This window comes from Hippopotamus amphibius, chromosome 16 (assembly GCF_030028045.1).
Source record: "Hippopotamus amphibius kiboko isolate mHipAmp2 chromosome 16, mHipAmp2.hap2, whole genome shotgun sequence".
In the NCBI taxonomy this organism is placed as follows: Eukaryota; Metazoa; Chordata; class Mammalia; order Artiodactyla; family Hippopotamidae; genus Hippopotamus; species Hippopotamus amphibius.
In genome coordinates, this window is record NC_080201.1 from 8,497,720 (window position 1) to 8,510,211 (window position 12,492).

Genomic DNA, 12,492 nt, shown 5'->3' on the forward strand with positions numbered 1-12,492 from the left:
CTTGTTGAAGAAAGACAAAAGACAGTCTTCTGGGACTTCAAAGAGGCAGGCAAAGAGTGCCTACCCACATTTAAAAGCTCTTAAAAGTAGAGGCAGTTACTTTGCCTAATTCTAGAATTATGTCACAATTCTGCACAGTCAAATCATATTTTAATAAATCTGAGGGGGATGTGTCAGATACTGTAAGCTGACTGCCTTAACTCCTTTGCTTTTATCTGTTTCTACTATAGAAGCTGATTAGGCTAAAAAAAAAAATAATGACTTTGCTGAATAATATTGTAGCTAGGAATGGCCACAGGACCAATTTCTCATAAATAAGATATAAACATTCCAGTGGTACCACCAGTTTCCTTTCTGTTTTTACCATCTTGGAATGCAAACATGATGGCTAGAAGCTCAGCAGCTATCTTGGGACGATGAGGTGATAGCAAGTGGAAAGATGAGAATTACAGAGGTGATGAGATGGTGACCTTAATGTTACTAAGCCACTGAACTAATGTAGCAATCCAGAAGTGTGTGTGTGTGTGTGTGTGTGTCTGTGTGTGTGAGAGAGAGAGAGAGAGAGAGAACATTAACCTTTCTTTGGTTAAGCCCCCTGTTAATTAATTATTCTGTTGCTTGTGGCCAAAGGCATTCCTGTCTGATACAGTAAATAATGTCAATAAAATAAAATAACGTCTCCAACAGCCCATTGGCTTTTTTAATTGAAATCTGTGTAGCTTAGATTTTTAGGTGAGAGGGCTTGCTCAGGATGATATGAACCTGATTGGCCCCCACCCTGCCTAATGCCTGTGACCCCCTTTCACACTCTTTCAGCAGCTCCTGGAGCCCCTTGAGAGCAGATGTCACGTTAACGTCACAGTTTTCATATAACTGGCATTCAATTAAAGACAGGGCCCTAAAGAAAGAAAATAGGCTTCAGAAGGTCCAAAGAGGATAGTACAATAACTACCAGTTATTGAAGGACTAAACATGCAAAGCATTTTCCAGTCCTCACTTCAGACACATCATATCTCTATTGAGCAAGTTTTTTTACCCTCATTTTACAGGTGAAAATCCTGGCCCTCAGAGAGTTTTCATAATTTGGCCAAGATCCTGAAACTTGTAAGTGACACAGAGAAAAATGTGAACCTCCGGTCTCCCAGCTCCCCTATAGACATCTTCCCTGCAAGACAAACAATTCAGAGTGTAGAAACCACCCCTGGGACTTTTTCTCGTTTTATCATCTGAAGATACCAACAGACCCAGCCAGGTGCCGACCTGCATTGAAGCAGATTCTGCATTAAACCTTCAAAGAGTCAAGAATTCAATCCCCAAAGGTTCAGAGGATGATGGTTTTGGGCTATTGAGAAAGTGGCCCTTTCCACTCTCTTCATTTGCATGCTGGATGTCTATTGAAAGTTGCTATGGTGATCCGTTTGACCAGAAATTTCCGCTGAATCATCCCAACACATATATGAAAACGGAGATGTGGTTTGGGGACCCAGAGCCTGGCAGCCGGGGGAGACGTCTCCATCTTTCACTTGTGACTCACTCGTGGTCACGCGTAGGCCCAGCTGGGAGGAAAGCAAGACCTCTGGGGCAGGTGTCGCTCCCTGGAGAGGTTTTGCACGGCAGGGCACACTGCAGTCACCTCTGGGGACCTGAAGACTGGAGAAGGAAAGGTGGGAGCTGGCACCTGAGCAATGCTCTGCTCCACCAGGTCTTCCCAGGGCTCAGGTCTTCCAGGCAAATGTCTCGGTCTGGATGGAGACCCCTAAGAGCAGAGGCTGCAATAGGCACTTGGGTTCAGGTAGTCTATCTGGGAGCGGATCAGAGGAAGCAGAGGGAAGGGGATTCTGAGCCAGTGAGGAGGGAAAGCCTTATCAGTGTGCTGTCCTGGGTGCTGCTGTGGGTGGTGACCTGCTTTAGGACCTGCTTCTAGAGTAACTGGCGACAGAGCAGTGACGGTGGAGCATGGGGCTGGGAGCAGACAGACCTGTGTTCACATCTTCTCTCTGCTCAGCACAGTCCTGGTGGCGGGGCCGTGGCAAGTTCTGAACTTTGACCTCGATTTCCCTCTGCACAGAAATGTAGAAAAGAATACCTCGTGCGGCTTAAAAAGAAATCGTATACACAGTGGAGCCTGGTGCAGAGTCCAGCGTGAGGTATATCTTCAGTCAGCTTTGTTTTCTCTCCTTCTCTTCACCAAAGACATTCATCTAAGTGACGCTGCTGTTCTTGGCTATGAATCAGGCATAAGGGCTTATGGACAAATAGTTAATTTTAAAAGTGTATAAATAGGTAGAAAGAGATCTAAACATAGCTCTCAAAAAAATGCCCTTTATTTTGAAGTAAACATTATTTGGTATTTGATCTTCATTTGAATTATGTCCTGTGTAACTAGATGAACATAGATATCTTTATAGGTAAACAATGTAGATGCATAGAGGAAGAGGTGCCTAATTATTCCTTTTTTTTTTTTTTTTTTTGCTACCTGGAGACATTTAAGGGATGCTACTGGATGGGGTGCAGGGGGTTGTGTGGAACAAGAATGTGGGGAAGTTGTCAAAGGAAAAAATCCACGGCAGGCTGTTGGAGTGCATTAAAGGAGAGATATTGTCATTCAAATTGATGTCGATCTTTAAAAATTATGTAACACATTACATTAGCGACACGTTACGTTTCCGTGTGGAGAGACAGATACAGCTTTTCCAGAAAATACTTTGTCATATCAACACGCTAAAATATGTATACCTTTTAGCCTACATATTAGTCAGGGTTCTCCAGAGAAACAGATCCAATAGCATATTTGTATACATATCCTATTGGATATCTATCTATCTATCTATCTATCTATCTATCTATCTATCTATCTATCTATCTATCTATCTATCTAATAATCTACAAGCTGGAGACCCAGGAAAACTAGTGGTGTCATTCAGTCTGAGTCCAAAGGCCTGAGAATCCCAGGAGCTAACTGTGTAGATCCCAGTCTGAAGGGAGAGATGAGATGCAATGTCCCAGCTTGTGCAGTGAGACAGTAAAAAAAAAAAAAAAAAAAAAAAGGAGCTGGGGGAGCAGGGGTGAGGGAGGTGAATTCCTCTTTCCCCTGCCTTTTGTTCCACTCAAGCCCTCAACGGATTTGCCAGTACCCACCCACACTAGGGAGGGTGTCTACTTTACTGAGTCCACAGATTCAAATGCTAAGCTCGTCCAGAAACATCCTCACACCCAGAAATAATGTTTCACCTGGGCAACCCATGGTTAGTCAAGTGACACACGAAATTAACCATCACAGCCTGGTCACCCCAGTTTCTTCTCTCTGTCTTACGGAGATGATCAGATATTCAGAGATGATGTACAGGGATAGAGATCAAAGCAGTATGTATATCACTGAAAAACTGGCAAGTATTTTCAAGTCCCCCAATACGCAAAATAAATTCTTTTATGATCACGTGATTCAGTGTTATGTGGCCAATAAAGGCACACTTTCCAAGAGCACTCAATGACCAGGGAAAGTGCGGATGGTAGATTATGAAGTGAAAAGTTGGTTAATAAAGGTAGAGCCCATCCAATTCCAATTCTGTTAAACATACCCTTTCGTCATACAATTGCATATCTGTGCATATATTTTTGTATACTCATTACCCAAAAAATAACTTAGAGGAGAACACCGCTCACAACCACTGTTTCTAAGTGGTTCTCTTCCCTTTATTCTTTCTCCTTTTTGTGTTTCCCAGAGTTTCTGTAAGGAGCAGAAAACACCATCGTCATCAGAAGAGGAAACGGGAACTATGATTTCTAAAGATGCTGAAGAGGTCAGACGTTAAGAGTTCTGCTCATTTTGCTTCAGCTTCACCTTTCTTCAGAATACAGCTGGATCTGCCCCCAGAAGGTGAGGGTCAGGTGAGCCGCAGGGCCACAGGGACAGGGCAGTGCGCTTTGATGTGTGGCCTCTGACCGCCAGGACAGAACAGTGCGGAAGACAGCCAGGTGGCCGTGGCCGGCGGGGACTTGTGACAGCCTTGAATGACAGCCGTCAGAGGACAGCGTGGAGGGTTGGTTAGTGTCCCCAGGCCTCGGGGGTGTGACACATTACAGTGCCTGCTGTCACTTTGGAACTTTGGGGGTGCATCCTTGACCATGAAAAGAGGTTGAGAACTAGAAGCTCCCCACATCCTAACCTCATGACCGGCTCTGTCTTCTCTCCTTTGATGGCACCTCTGTTTCCACCCCCCTCCCCGCCCCCCGTGGCCCCCACCGGGCTCCGGGCCCACCAGTCCGCTTCCACCCACACCAACTTTTCGTGTCCCCCACTGACAATGCCAGAGGGTCACAGAGAGAGAGTGACCACACTTCCACCCACCACAGAGATCTGTGAAGCCCACAAAAACATCAGAACTGTAGTCAGCGGACTGTGCGGTTTGCATCTCTCTCTCCCGCCCTGACAAGCTGTGTGGGCTGGAATAGGTGTCTTAACTTCTCTGAATTTTAGTATCTCCACCTATAAGCAAAAGAACACAATATTCAGCTTGCCGGCTAATCGTGAGAAGGAAACGAGTCTATTCGCCACAGTAATAATGAGAGCTGCACACCGAAGACCACAAGCTTCGTGGCTTGAAACAACACCCACCTATGAGATCGCAGTTTCGTTGGTCTGAAGTCTGAGTGGGTTCATCTGGGTTCTCTGTGGAGATGCTCGTACAAGGCCAAAATCAAGGTGCCCACTAGGCTGAGCTCTTAACTAGAGGGCCTGGGGGAGAATCTGCTCTCCAGCTCATTGCTGGCCGAATTAATTTCTCTGTCGCTGTGGGACTGAGGGCCCCATTTCTTTTGACTGTCAAGTGGGAACCACTCCCCATTGCTGGGGAGCACCCACCTTCCTTGTCACATCCCCCCTCCCCAACATCTTCAAGCCAGCGACAGCAGGTCAAATCCTTGGGCTTTGAATCTCTCTGACTTCCCCTTTTGCTTGCAACCAGAGAAAACCCTCTGCTTTCAAAAGACGTGGAGATTAGAGACGATGGTGCATGTAAATCGCTTAGAACGGTGCCTGGCATTTCGTAGATCAAGGTTGACTCTAGGACAAACACAGCATAGAATACCTAGAAGGTTCTGAATTGGCTTTTATGCAATAAATGAGTGCGTGAATGGATGCAGGAATGAATGAGCAAATGGTGGGGGGGAAGCAATGAAGTTAAGAGTTCCTGTTTTGGAGGGCAGAGGCGATCGGCAAGGGACATCTCCAGCAGCGAGGGGACATTCTGATATGAATTCCATCAGTCCACACGAAGTGAGGATTCAATTAATACAGCTCCTAAATAAGGCCTCAACCTGCAGTGCAAGAGCACCTGGGGTGCGTCATCTGAGCCTTGGCTGCACTGCTTGGAACACATCCCACTCCGAGGCCCCAGGAAGTTTTACTGGCAATTATAGCCAAAGGAGTAAAATTCTGTCTCTAAGCACTTTCCCCCTTCAGCTTCAAATTGCTCTTAGGATCTTTATGTTTCTCCAACACCGGCTCTGCGCTAGGTGCCCAACTCCCTTCCCACCGCAGGAGGAGCAAGGAGGTGGATTCTGGATTCTGGCTGGAGGGAGTCTGGTGGTTCTACCCTTAAAGGCTCAAATCTTTGTCATTTTAGCCGTCCTCTGAGCATCACCAAATCATCACATCTAGCATCTCTAATACCTGCGAAATAACTGGTACCAAAGAGAAACAGAACAAAGATGAAACCTGGTGTCTGATGGGCAGCGGCAAGCTTGGTAAACTTACAAGCACCCCTGGCTTCCAGACCTCCTCCAGAGGGTTTTTATAACTTCCTGAAAATGCTTTAGCATTGGGTTTTAATTAAACATTTAATATGCATCATGCAAATTTGTTGATTCTGCCAGGGGGAAAAGATGAATCTTGTTATCTGGACATCTCCAGCTAAGAAGACTTCTGTTTTCCCGGGGGTTACTAATGGAGACTCCAGTTGCATCCATGTTTGAACAGCACTGCAGGAGCTGGGGAACATCCTGGTTTGCAAAGCCACTGGCTCAGAGCAATTGTGTTAATTTCAGCTTCTCAGACTCAGTCCTGAGACTGAGGATGTAGGGAGGTACAAACTGTTGAAATGAACATGGAGCACGTAAAATGGACCCTTTTGTCATAGGGTCTCCTGCTGTAATCGTCCACAGTTCCGATCTCTGAAAAGGATGATCCAGACTATCTGGAAAAATACTTTGAGGAAATGGCTCAAGGGACAAGATCGTACTACCTGCCTCACCCAGGAGGGTTAGAATCCCACCAGGTTGGTATTTACTGACCAAAATTCTGGAAGAATGAGGACTCCGGCATATCAAATATTCTCATTTACTGCAGATCAATCACAAACTCTCTTGATTTCCAACCTTATTATTCAAATTTCTTCTAAATTCATATAGGTCTCATTTCCTGCCTTATTCAAAGGGAATTGGGTAAAACTCTTTGTCTGGTAAGTAGGGATCAGAAAATGCCCTTGGCTGGTCTCAGCTCCAATATTCATTGAACAAGACAATAGGTATGGAGCAGTGGTTCTCGATTGGACAGTTTTGTCCCCCAAGGAACCTTGGCAGTGGCTGGAGAGATCTTTGGTTGTTACAGCCAGGGAGGTTTGGGGTCAGAGGTTGCTCCTGGAATCCAGGGTGTGGAAGCTAGAGGTGCAAAAATGTTCTACAACACACAGGATAACCTCCTCCACCAAGAATTATCCAACCCCAAATATCAATAGTGCTGAGGTCAAGAAGCCCTGATACAGAGGTTAAAAAAAAAAGGGGGGGGGGTCTGTAATACAGGTTGATGTATTAGATGGTCATCTAGAAGGAGAGATTTAAAACAAAAAAAAAAAGCCTTTGATACAAGAATCCAGCGGGGAGTCTGCCGTCACCCAGCTGGGTGGCCTTGAGCAAGTTAATATATTGAATATGCTGAATTTGATTTATTTACTCATTCATTTGGCCAGTTTTGTGAAGAATGGCACGTTCTAACCTAAGCAGAGGAAACAAAATAAATGGTATTTATTAAATGGCAAGGCTCAAGGCAGGAAAGAGCCATTGTCCAAGGAAGGCCAGAGTGACTGGAGAATAATCAACAGGAGAGAAGGCAGAGCAGCGGAGATGTTCTGGACCTTCCGAATCAGAGCTGTGCTTTTCTTCTGGGTGTAATGAACGACTCAGGCCGTGAGAACCATGACCCAGCTGATGCTTTAATATCAGCTGACTGGACAGGACCTCCTCCCTCTGGTTCCCTATACGGGCTCTAAAGGTGTCTGTTGGGTGAGAGACTCTGCTCCCTGCTGCGGTGGTGAGGAGACCTGACTGGAAGGAAGAGACAACACCGGAGGCAAAGAGACCACTCAAGAGGCCAGTAAGTGGTCCCAAGAAAAGAAGACGGAAGAAACAGAAAACAGCAAGACAGTTCCTTAAACAGTGAAACACTGTGTTACCACGTGACCCAGCAATTCCACTCCTAGGCATCGACCCAAGAGAAGTGAAAACATATGTCCACCCAACACCTTGTACGCACCTGCTCACAGCATTCTTATTCACGATGGCCACAGGGTGGAAACAATCCAGGGATCCATCAGCTGCTGGATGGATCAGCAAAATGGGGTATAACTATGTAATGGAATATTACTCAGTCATGAAAAGTGACAAAGTACCCACACACAGTGCAACGTAGATGAACTTTGAAAACATTAAGGTAAGTAAAAGAAGTCAGACACAGAGGACCACATTTTCTATGATTCCATTTATATGAAACGTCCAGAATTGGAAAATCTGTAGAGACAGAAAGCAGATTGGTGGTCACTGGGGAGAAGCGGGAATGGAAAGTGATGGCTGATGGGGACGGGTTTGGGGGGAGATGATACAAATGCTCTGGGATTAAATAGGGGTGAGGGTTACACAACCTTGTGAATATATTTAAAAAACCCCAAACTGTACACTTTAAATGTATTATATGGTATCTGAATTATATCTCAGTTAAGCTGTTTGTTTTGTTTTTAACAAAAAGGTGGTGAATGCACAAAGACAGGTGGGAGGGGTCTCACGGTGGGATCCACAGACTTTGGATACTGACGGTGTTTAAGGGGAGGGAGAGCCAGCAACAGAGGCTGGCTGCCTGGTTTCTCAACTGACGCTGCTGCTCTGAGCTCTTCCTTACGAGTGTCACGAAAAATAGCTACGTGATGGTTTTCCCCACATCTACCTCTTTCTTCTTGTTGGCATGTAAGCTGGCCGGGGTGGGGGTGGGGGGGTGCCGAGGGATGATTTGAGGAAGGGAGTTTGCATTTTTAGAGGAGTCAGAAAACTGTCTTCTTGGTGACCTTTTCACTCTGTTGCCAGAAGAGTTTGACCTTTGGCCCCAGGGATGCTGGGGTAACAGGCTCCGGACAACAGAGCAGTACAAATACAGAGGGGTTTTCATGGAAAGGATGTGGTACATGTTCATGCAGATGGCTTTCCCCAGGTAGTAGTCAATGTACAGAGACAGAATGATGGTGCTTCCTTTACTTAGAAACTTATCTTAGCTTTTCATGCACAAATAAGTGTCATTTCTGGTAAAGTCAAAAAGAGAAAGAACAGTCTCTTGTTCTGATGAAAAATGAAGATAGAAAAAGAACAAAAAACAAAAAAGCAAAAGACCCAGGAACACATCATTCATTAACATTGGGCATCAAGTTCTCATGTCACTTTGGAGGGAAGGGTGTGTTTTAATCTGGTTTTAATTATGCTGACAGATAGTGAATGCTTCTGTCCTCACAGGACAGTTCAAGGCTGGAGCAGAAGGCGACTTTCCTCATTGGATTCTGAGACAAGGAGATGTCCTCTGGCCCCAGAGCCCACCCAGGAAAGACACAATGGTAAGTAATAGCTGATTTCCAAAGTTACTGAATTCTCATTCATGTGATAAACCATATGCCTTTGGAGTTAGGAAGGGGATGAAAGGAAGATTCCATTCCTGCTGTCAAAGAGCTCACAAGTATATGTAGAAAAAGACAAATAGTCACTGAGAGAGTGTAAAAGAAGTATTCAAAGGCTGATATGAGAAGCCTCCGTTGATTAGGAGGTGGGTAAGTGATGGAGATCCCCAAGGTGAGCGCATCATTAAGACGCACCTGGCCTTTTATAGGGGCCCCTATAAACCATGCATTGGGGGTGTTGGGAGGAGAAATAGGGGACTTGGATCATTATTTTCTTACATTCAGACATCATCTAAGGTCTGCACTAGAATCGAAGGACCTGGGTTGCTCTCCTGAGATTTCTCAAGGCTTAGGTTAGACCTCAAGTCCCATCTTTCAAAGGCCAAGTGGTTTGGTGGCTCCACACCCCGCAACCAGACCGCCCCCCACCCCCGCCGGGCCATGCCCGGCTTCCCATCAGCGGAGACAGAGAGGAGGCGGGTTTTGTTTCCCAAGCCTCCACCCCCTCCCCACACCCGGCGCGCCTGCCTGCCCTCGCCTGCGCAGTCATCCCGGCTGCTTGTGTGGGAGGCTGTTCACCACACGCTGGTCTGAGCCCCGGCTCCCCGCCCCGCAAGGCTGCCCCTCGGCCCCGCTGGTGACTCGGCGCCGGGCGGGGTGGGGGTGGGGCGGTGGAGCTCCACTGCGCAGGCGGCCTCCTCACATGCCCCCCCCCCCTTCCCAGGCCCTGCTGCCCTCCCCTCCTTGGCAGGTGGCCCATCATGGTTGACCACCAGTGGGTCCTCCTCAGGCGCAGACAGGGTGGGGGCCTCGGGGGGAGAAGCCGGGCTGTGGTCTCCCTCTCTATCCCCAGAGCCCCTCCCAACTTCCTGGCTGCCAGCTCAGGCCCAGAAGGAGCTGCAGAGCCACCCCATCTGAAAACCAGCTCGTTACCAGCAAACCGAGTCACCCGGAGAGTAACCAGGGAGCCCCGTGGACTGTGTCATCCTCAGCGTGATTTTTCCCGTTACTCTCAGACTTCAAGCCAATTAGAAGCTGGCTAATTAGTTCTGTGCACTAAATAGCAGTTGGGGGAAAAGGTCACTTTGGTATACAATTTTCTTTCTCTCTAAGCCACAGAACTTCCTCCAAGGAACAAGCACTCACCTCCGGTTCTCAGAAGCAAAACAAGCCAAGGCACACATTTCTATGAATTCTCTCAGAAAGCCAGTGATTAGTAATAATAGCAGTAGCCGTGTCTATTGATTGAGCGCAGGTGCCAGACTCCTCACAGCTCTCGCCTGTATGGAAGCCTCCCAGAGATGTGGGGAGCTCATTTCACAGCTAAGTCCACGACATCTCAGCGAGGATAAGGAAGAGAAGCGAGGTCGTCTCTCGTAGAGAGTATGGGCCAGAAGTCAGGAAGGGCGAGATCTTGTCCTGGCCCCACCGACCCATCGTGGCTTGGACAAGACTGCTCTCCCAGTGGAAATTCCAAAATACTCTACCAAAGACTTATTAGCTATAATGATAAGACACGTGTTGGTGGGTGATTTGACTGAAACAAAGTGTTCCTACGACGGGAATGGTACCCCCAGCAGATATACTGACACCTCCCAGTGCCTCCCAAGTTGCAAGTAAGAAGGAAACCAGCTTTTGGCTGCCACGTGCCAGGCACTGTGTGGGGATACTGCCACATGCTTTGAAATAGAAACAGCTTTGATGGGATGCACATATAGGATCATAGACTTCTAAAACACAGTCCTGCAGTCCTTTGATGTAGTTCTGCCATTTTACAGAGAAGAAAGTCCCCTGAACGTCTTATCCAGAAGGGTTAGTAAGTACCGACTCCCTCAGAACAATGAGAAAAGCCCTGTCTCTGAGTATGTCATCAGTAATTATCCCCTAACCCTTGTGAGTTCTGTAAGGGTGTGTGGCCCTAACTTCGAAACACAGCACAGCGCCCAGACCAGGCTCTGCCACTCTTTCTCACCCCTGCCAGAATGCCTCTGTTCTCTGTGTTTGCAAGACACCATGAGCACAATGTTAAGCCCTGGCTTTTTTTTTTTTTTTTTCCCTGTATCTTTTCTCCTTTCATTGGTTTAGTATGTGTTTTGTCTTCCCAACTTCTGTTGCATAACATCAGAATTTGTGCCAAATCTCTATAGACAAGGATTTGGCAATAAGGATCTTGCAGTGAGACTGTCACTGTGTTTGGAGAAATTAGGTGACCAGCCAGTTGGATTTTATTTGTAATAGCTGGGGAAGATCAGCACTGGGAAGAATGACAGGCGCATTCACCCAGTGGCACCAGTGAACCCTAAACTGGCTTCAACAAGGCACGCCTTTAAAAGCCTTCAAGAGCATATTCCATTCCATCCAAATGCACTGGTTCTCACGGAACCACAGGAAACTAGTGAGGATGAGCCGGTCGAGGCGCACTTCTGCCTGTTTCGTCACCATGACGCTTCAGGAAGTCTCGGTGAAGTCGTTCAAGACAAATTTTCTCCTTCCTCAAGTGAAATGGAATAATCACAGGGAATTCCATATGAAGTAGATTCCCCTAGAGAGATGAACAGATAAATACCAGTAAGGGAAAAAAATAATACTCCATGAGATTTTCACTTCTGGAAAACCAAGACACAAAATATACTCCGTGCTGCAGAAGCAGGGGGCATGTCCACAACAAGAGTTTACTTTTCTGGTCAGATTCTCCAGTTCTTTTTCTTCCTTAAAGCAGGAGGAAAATAACAGTGGTTCTTTTTGCCACCAAATAAGCTATTCTACATATATTCTAAGGGACTGGCGTTCTTGTTATGTCTAAGAGGCAAAGATGTGTTTGTACCTGGAAGATACTGCAAAGAAGCTCAAAAAGCTACTGCCTCGAGTGCCTTTCCCACGTCCCCTGGATCTACTAAGAGAAATTTGCACTCTGTACGTAAAAATGGGTGGACAGACGCATGGATGGACAGGCAGATGGATGGGTGGATGGATAAATGGACAGGCAGATGGAATGATGTATGGATACGGAGAGTAACAGGATTTTTTTTATCCCTTTATCTACCCAACTTACACAAAGCCTGACAGAGAACTAGCTTTCAATGAGTAAAGACCTGACACTTAGTGATTTCAATAAGGGTCAACTGGTCATTCCGTTTCAAGAGTTGGGCTGGGGGGAGAACTCAAAGTCATCTTCCATATTTTGATATTTGTTCATGCACCAAAATCTAGGGATTCAGACGTGTCTTCGGTGTCTTCATGCATCAGTGAAGCAGATGAGTAGGTCTTGGGGTGATATGAGGATCCCTGCCCCTCCAAGGTGGTTTCTGAAAATCCTACCGCTAGCAGGATGCAAACCAAGAGTGAACTAAAAGCCAGTGAAAGGAAACTTGCCTTCTTCCTGGTCTGTCTCGAGAAAGCCTAAAGAAAAATTCCAACACTCTTGCTGACGACCTCCAATTCCTTACTCAAGGCACTGTCCCCATCAGGCCTGAGATGTCCCTGTGGTCTGAATCACCTCGAGTCCATCCTTTTCAAGTGCATTAACCTCAGAGCCCCCATATTTATGGAAAGATGACGCAAAAAG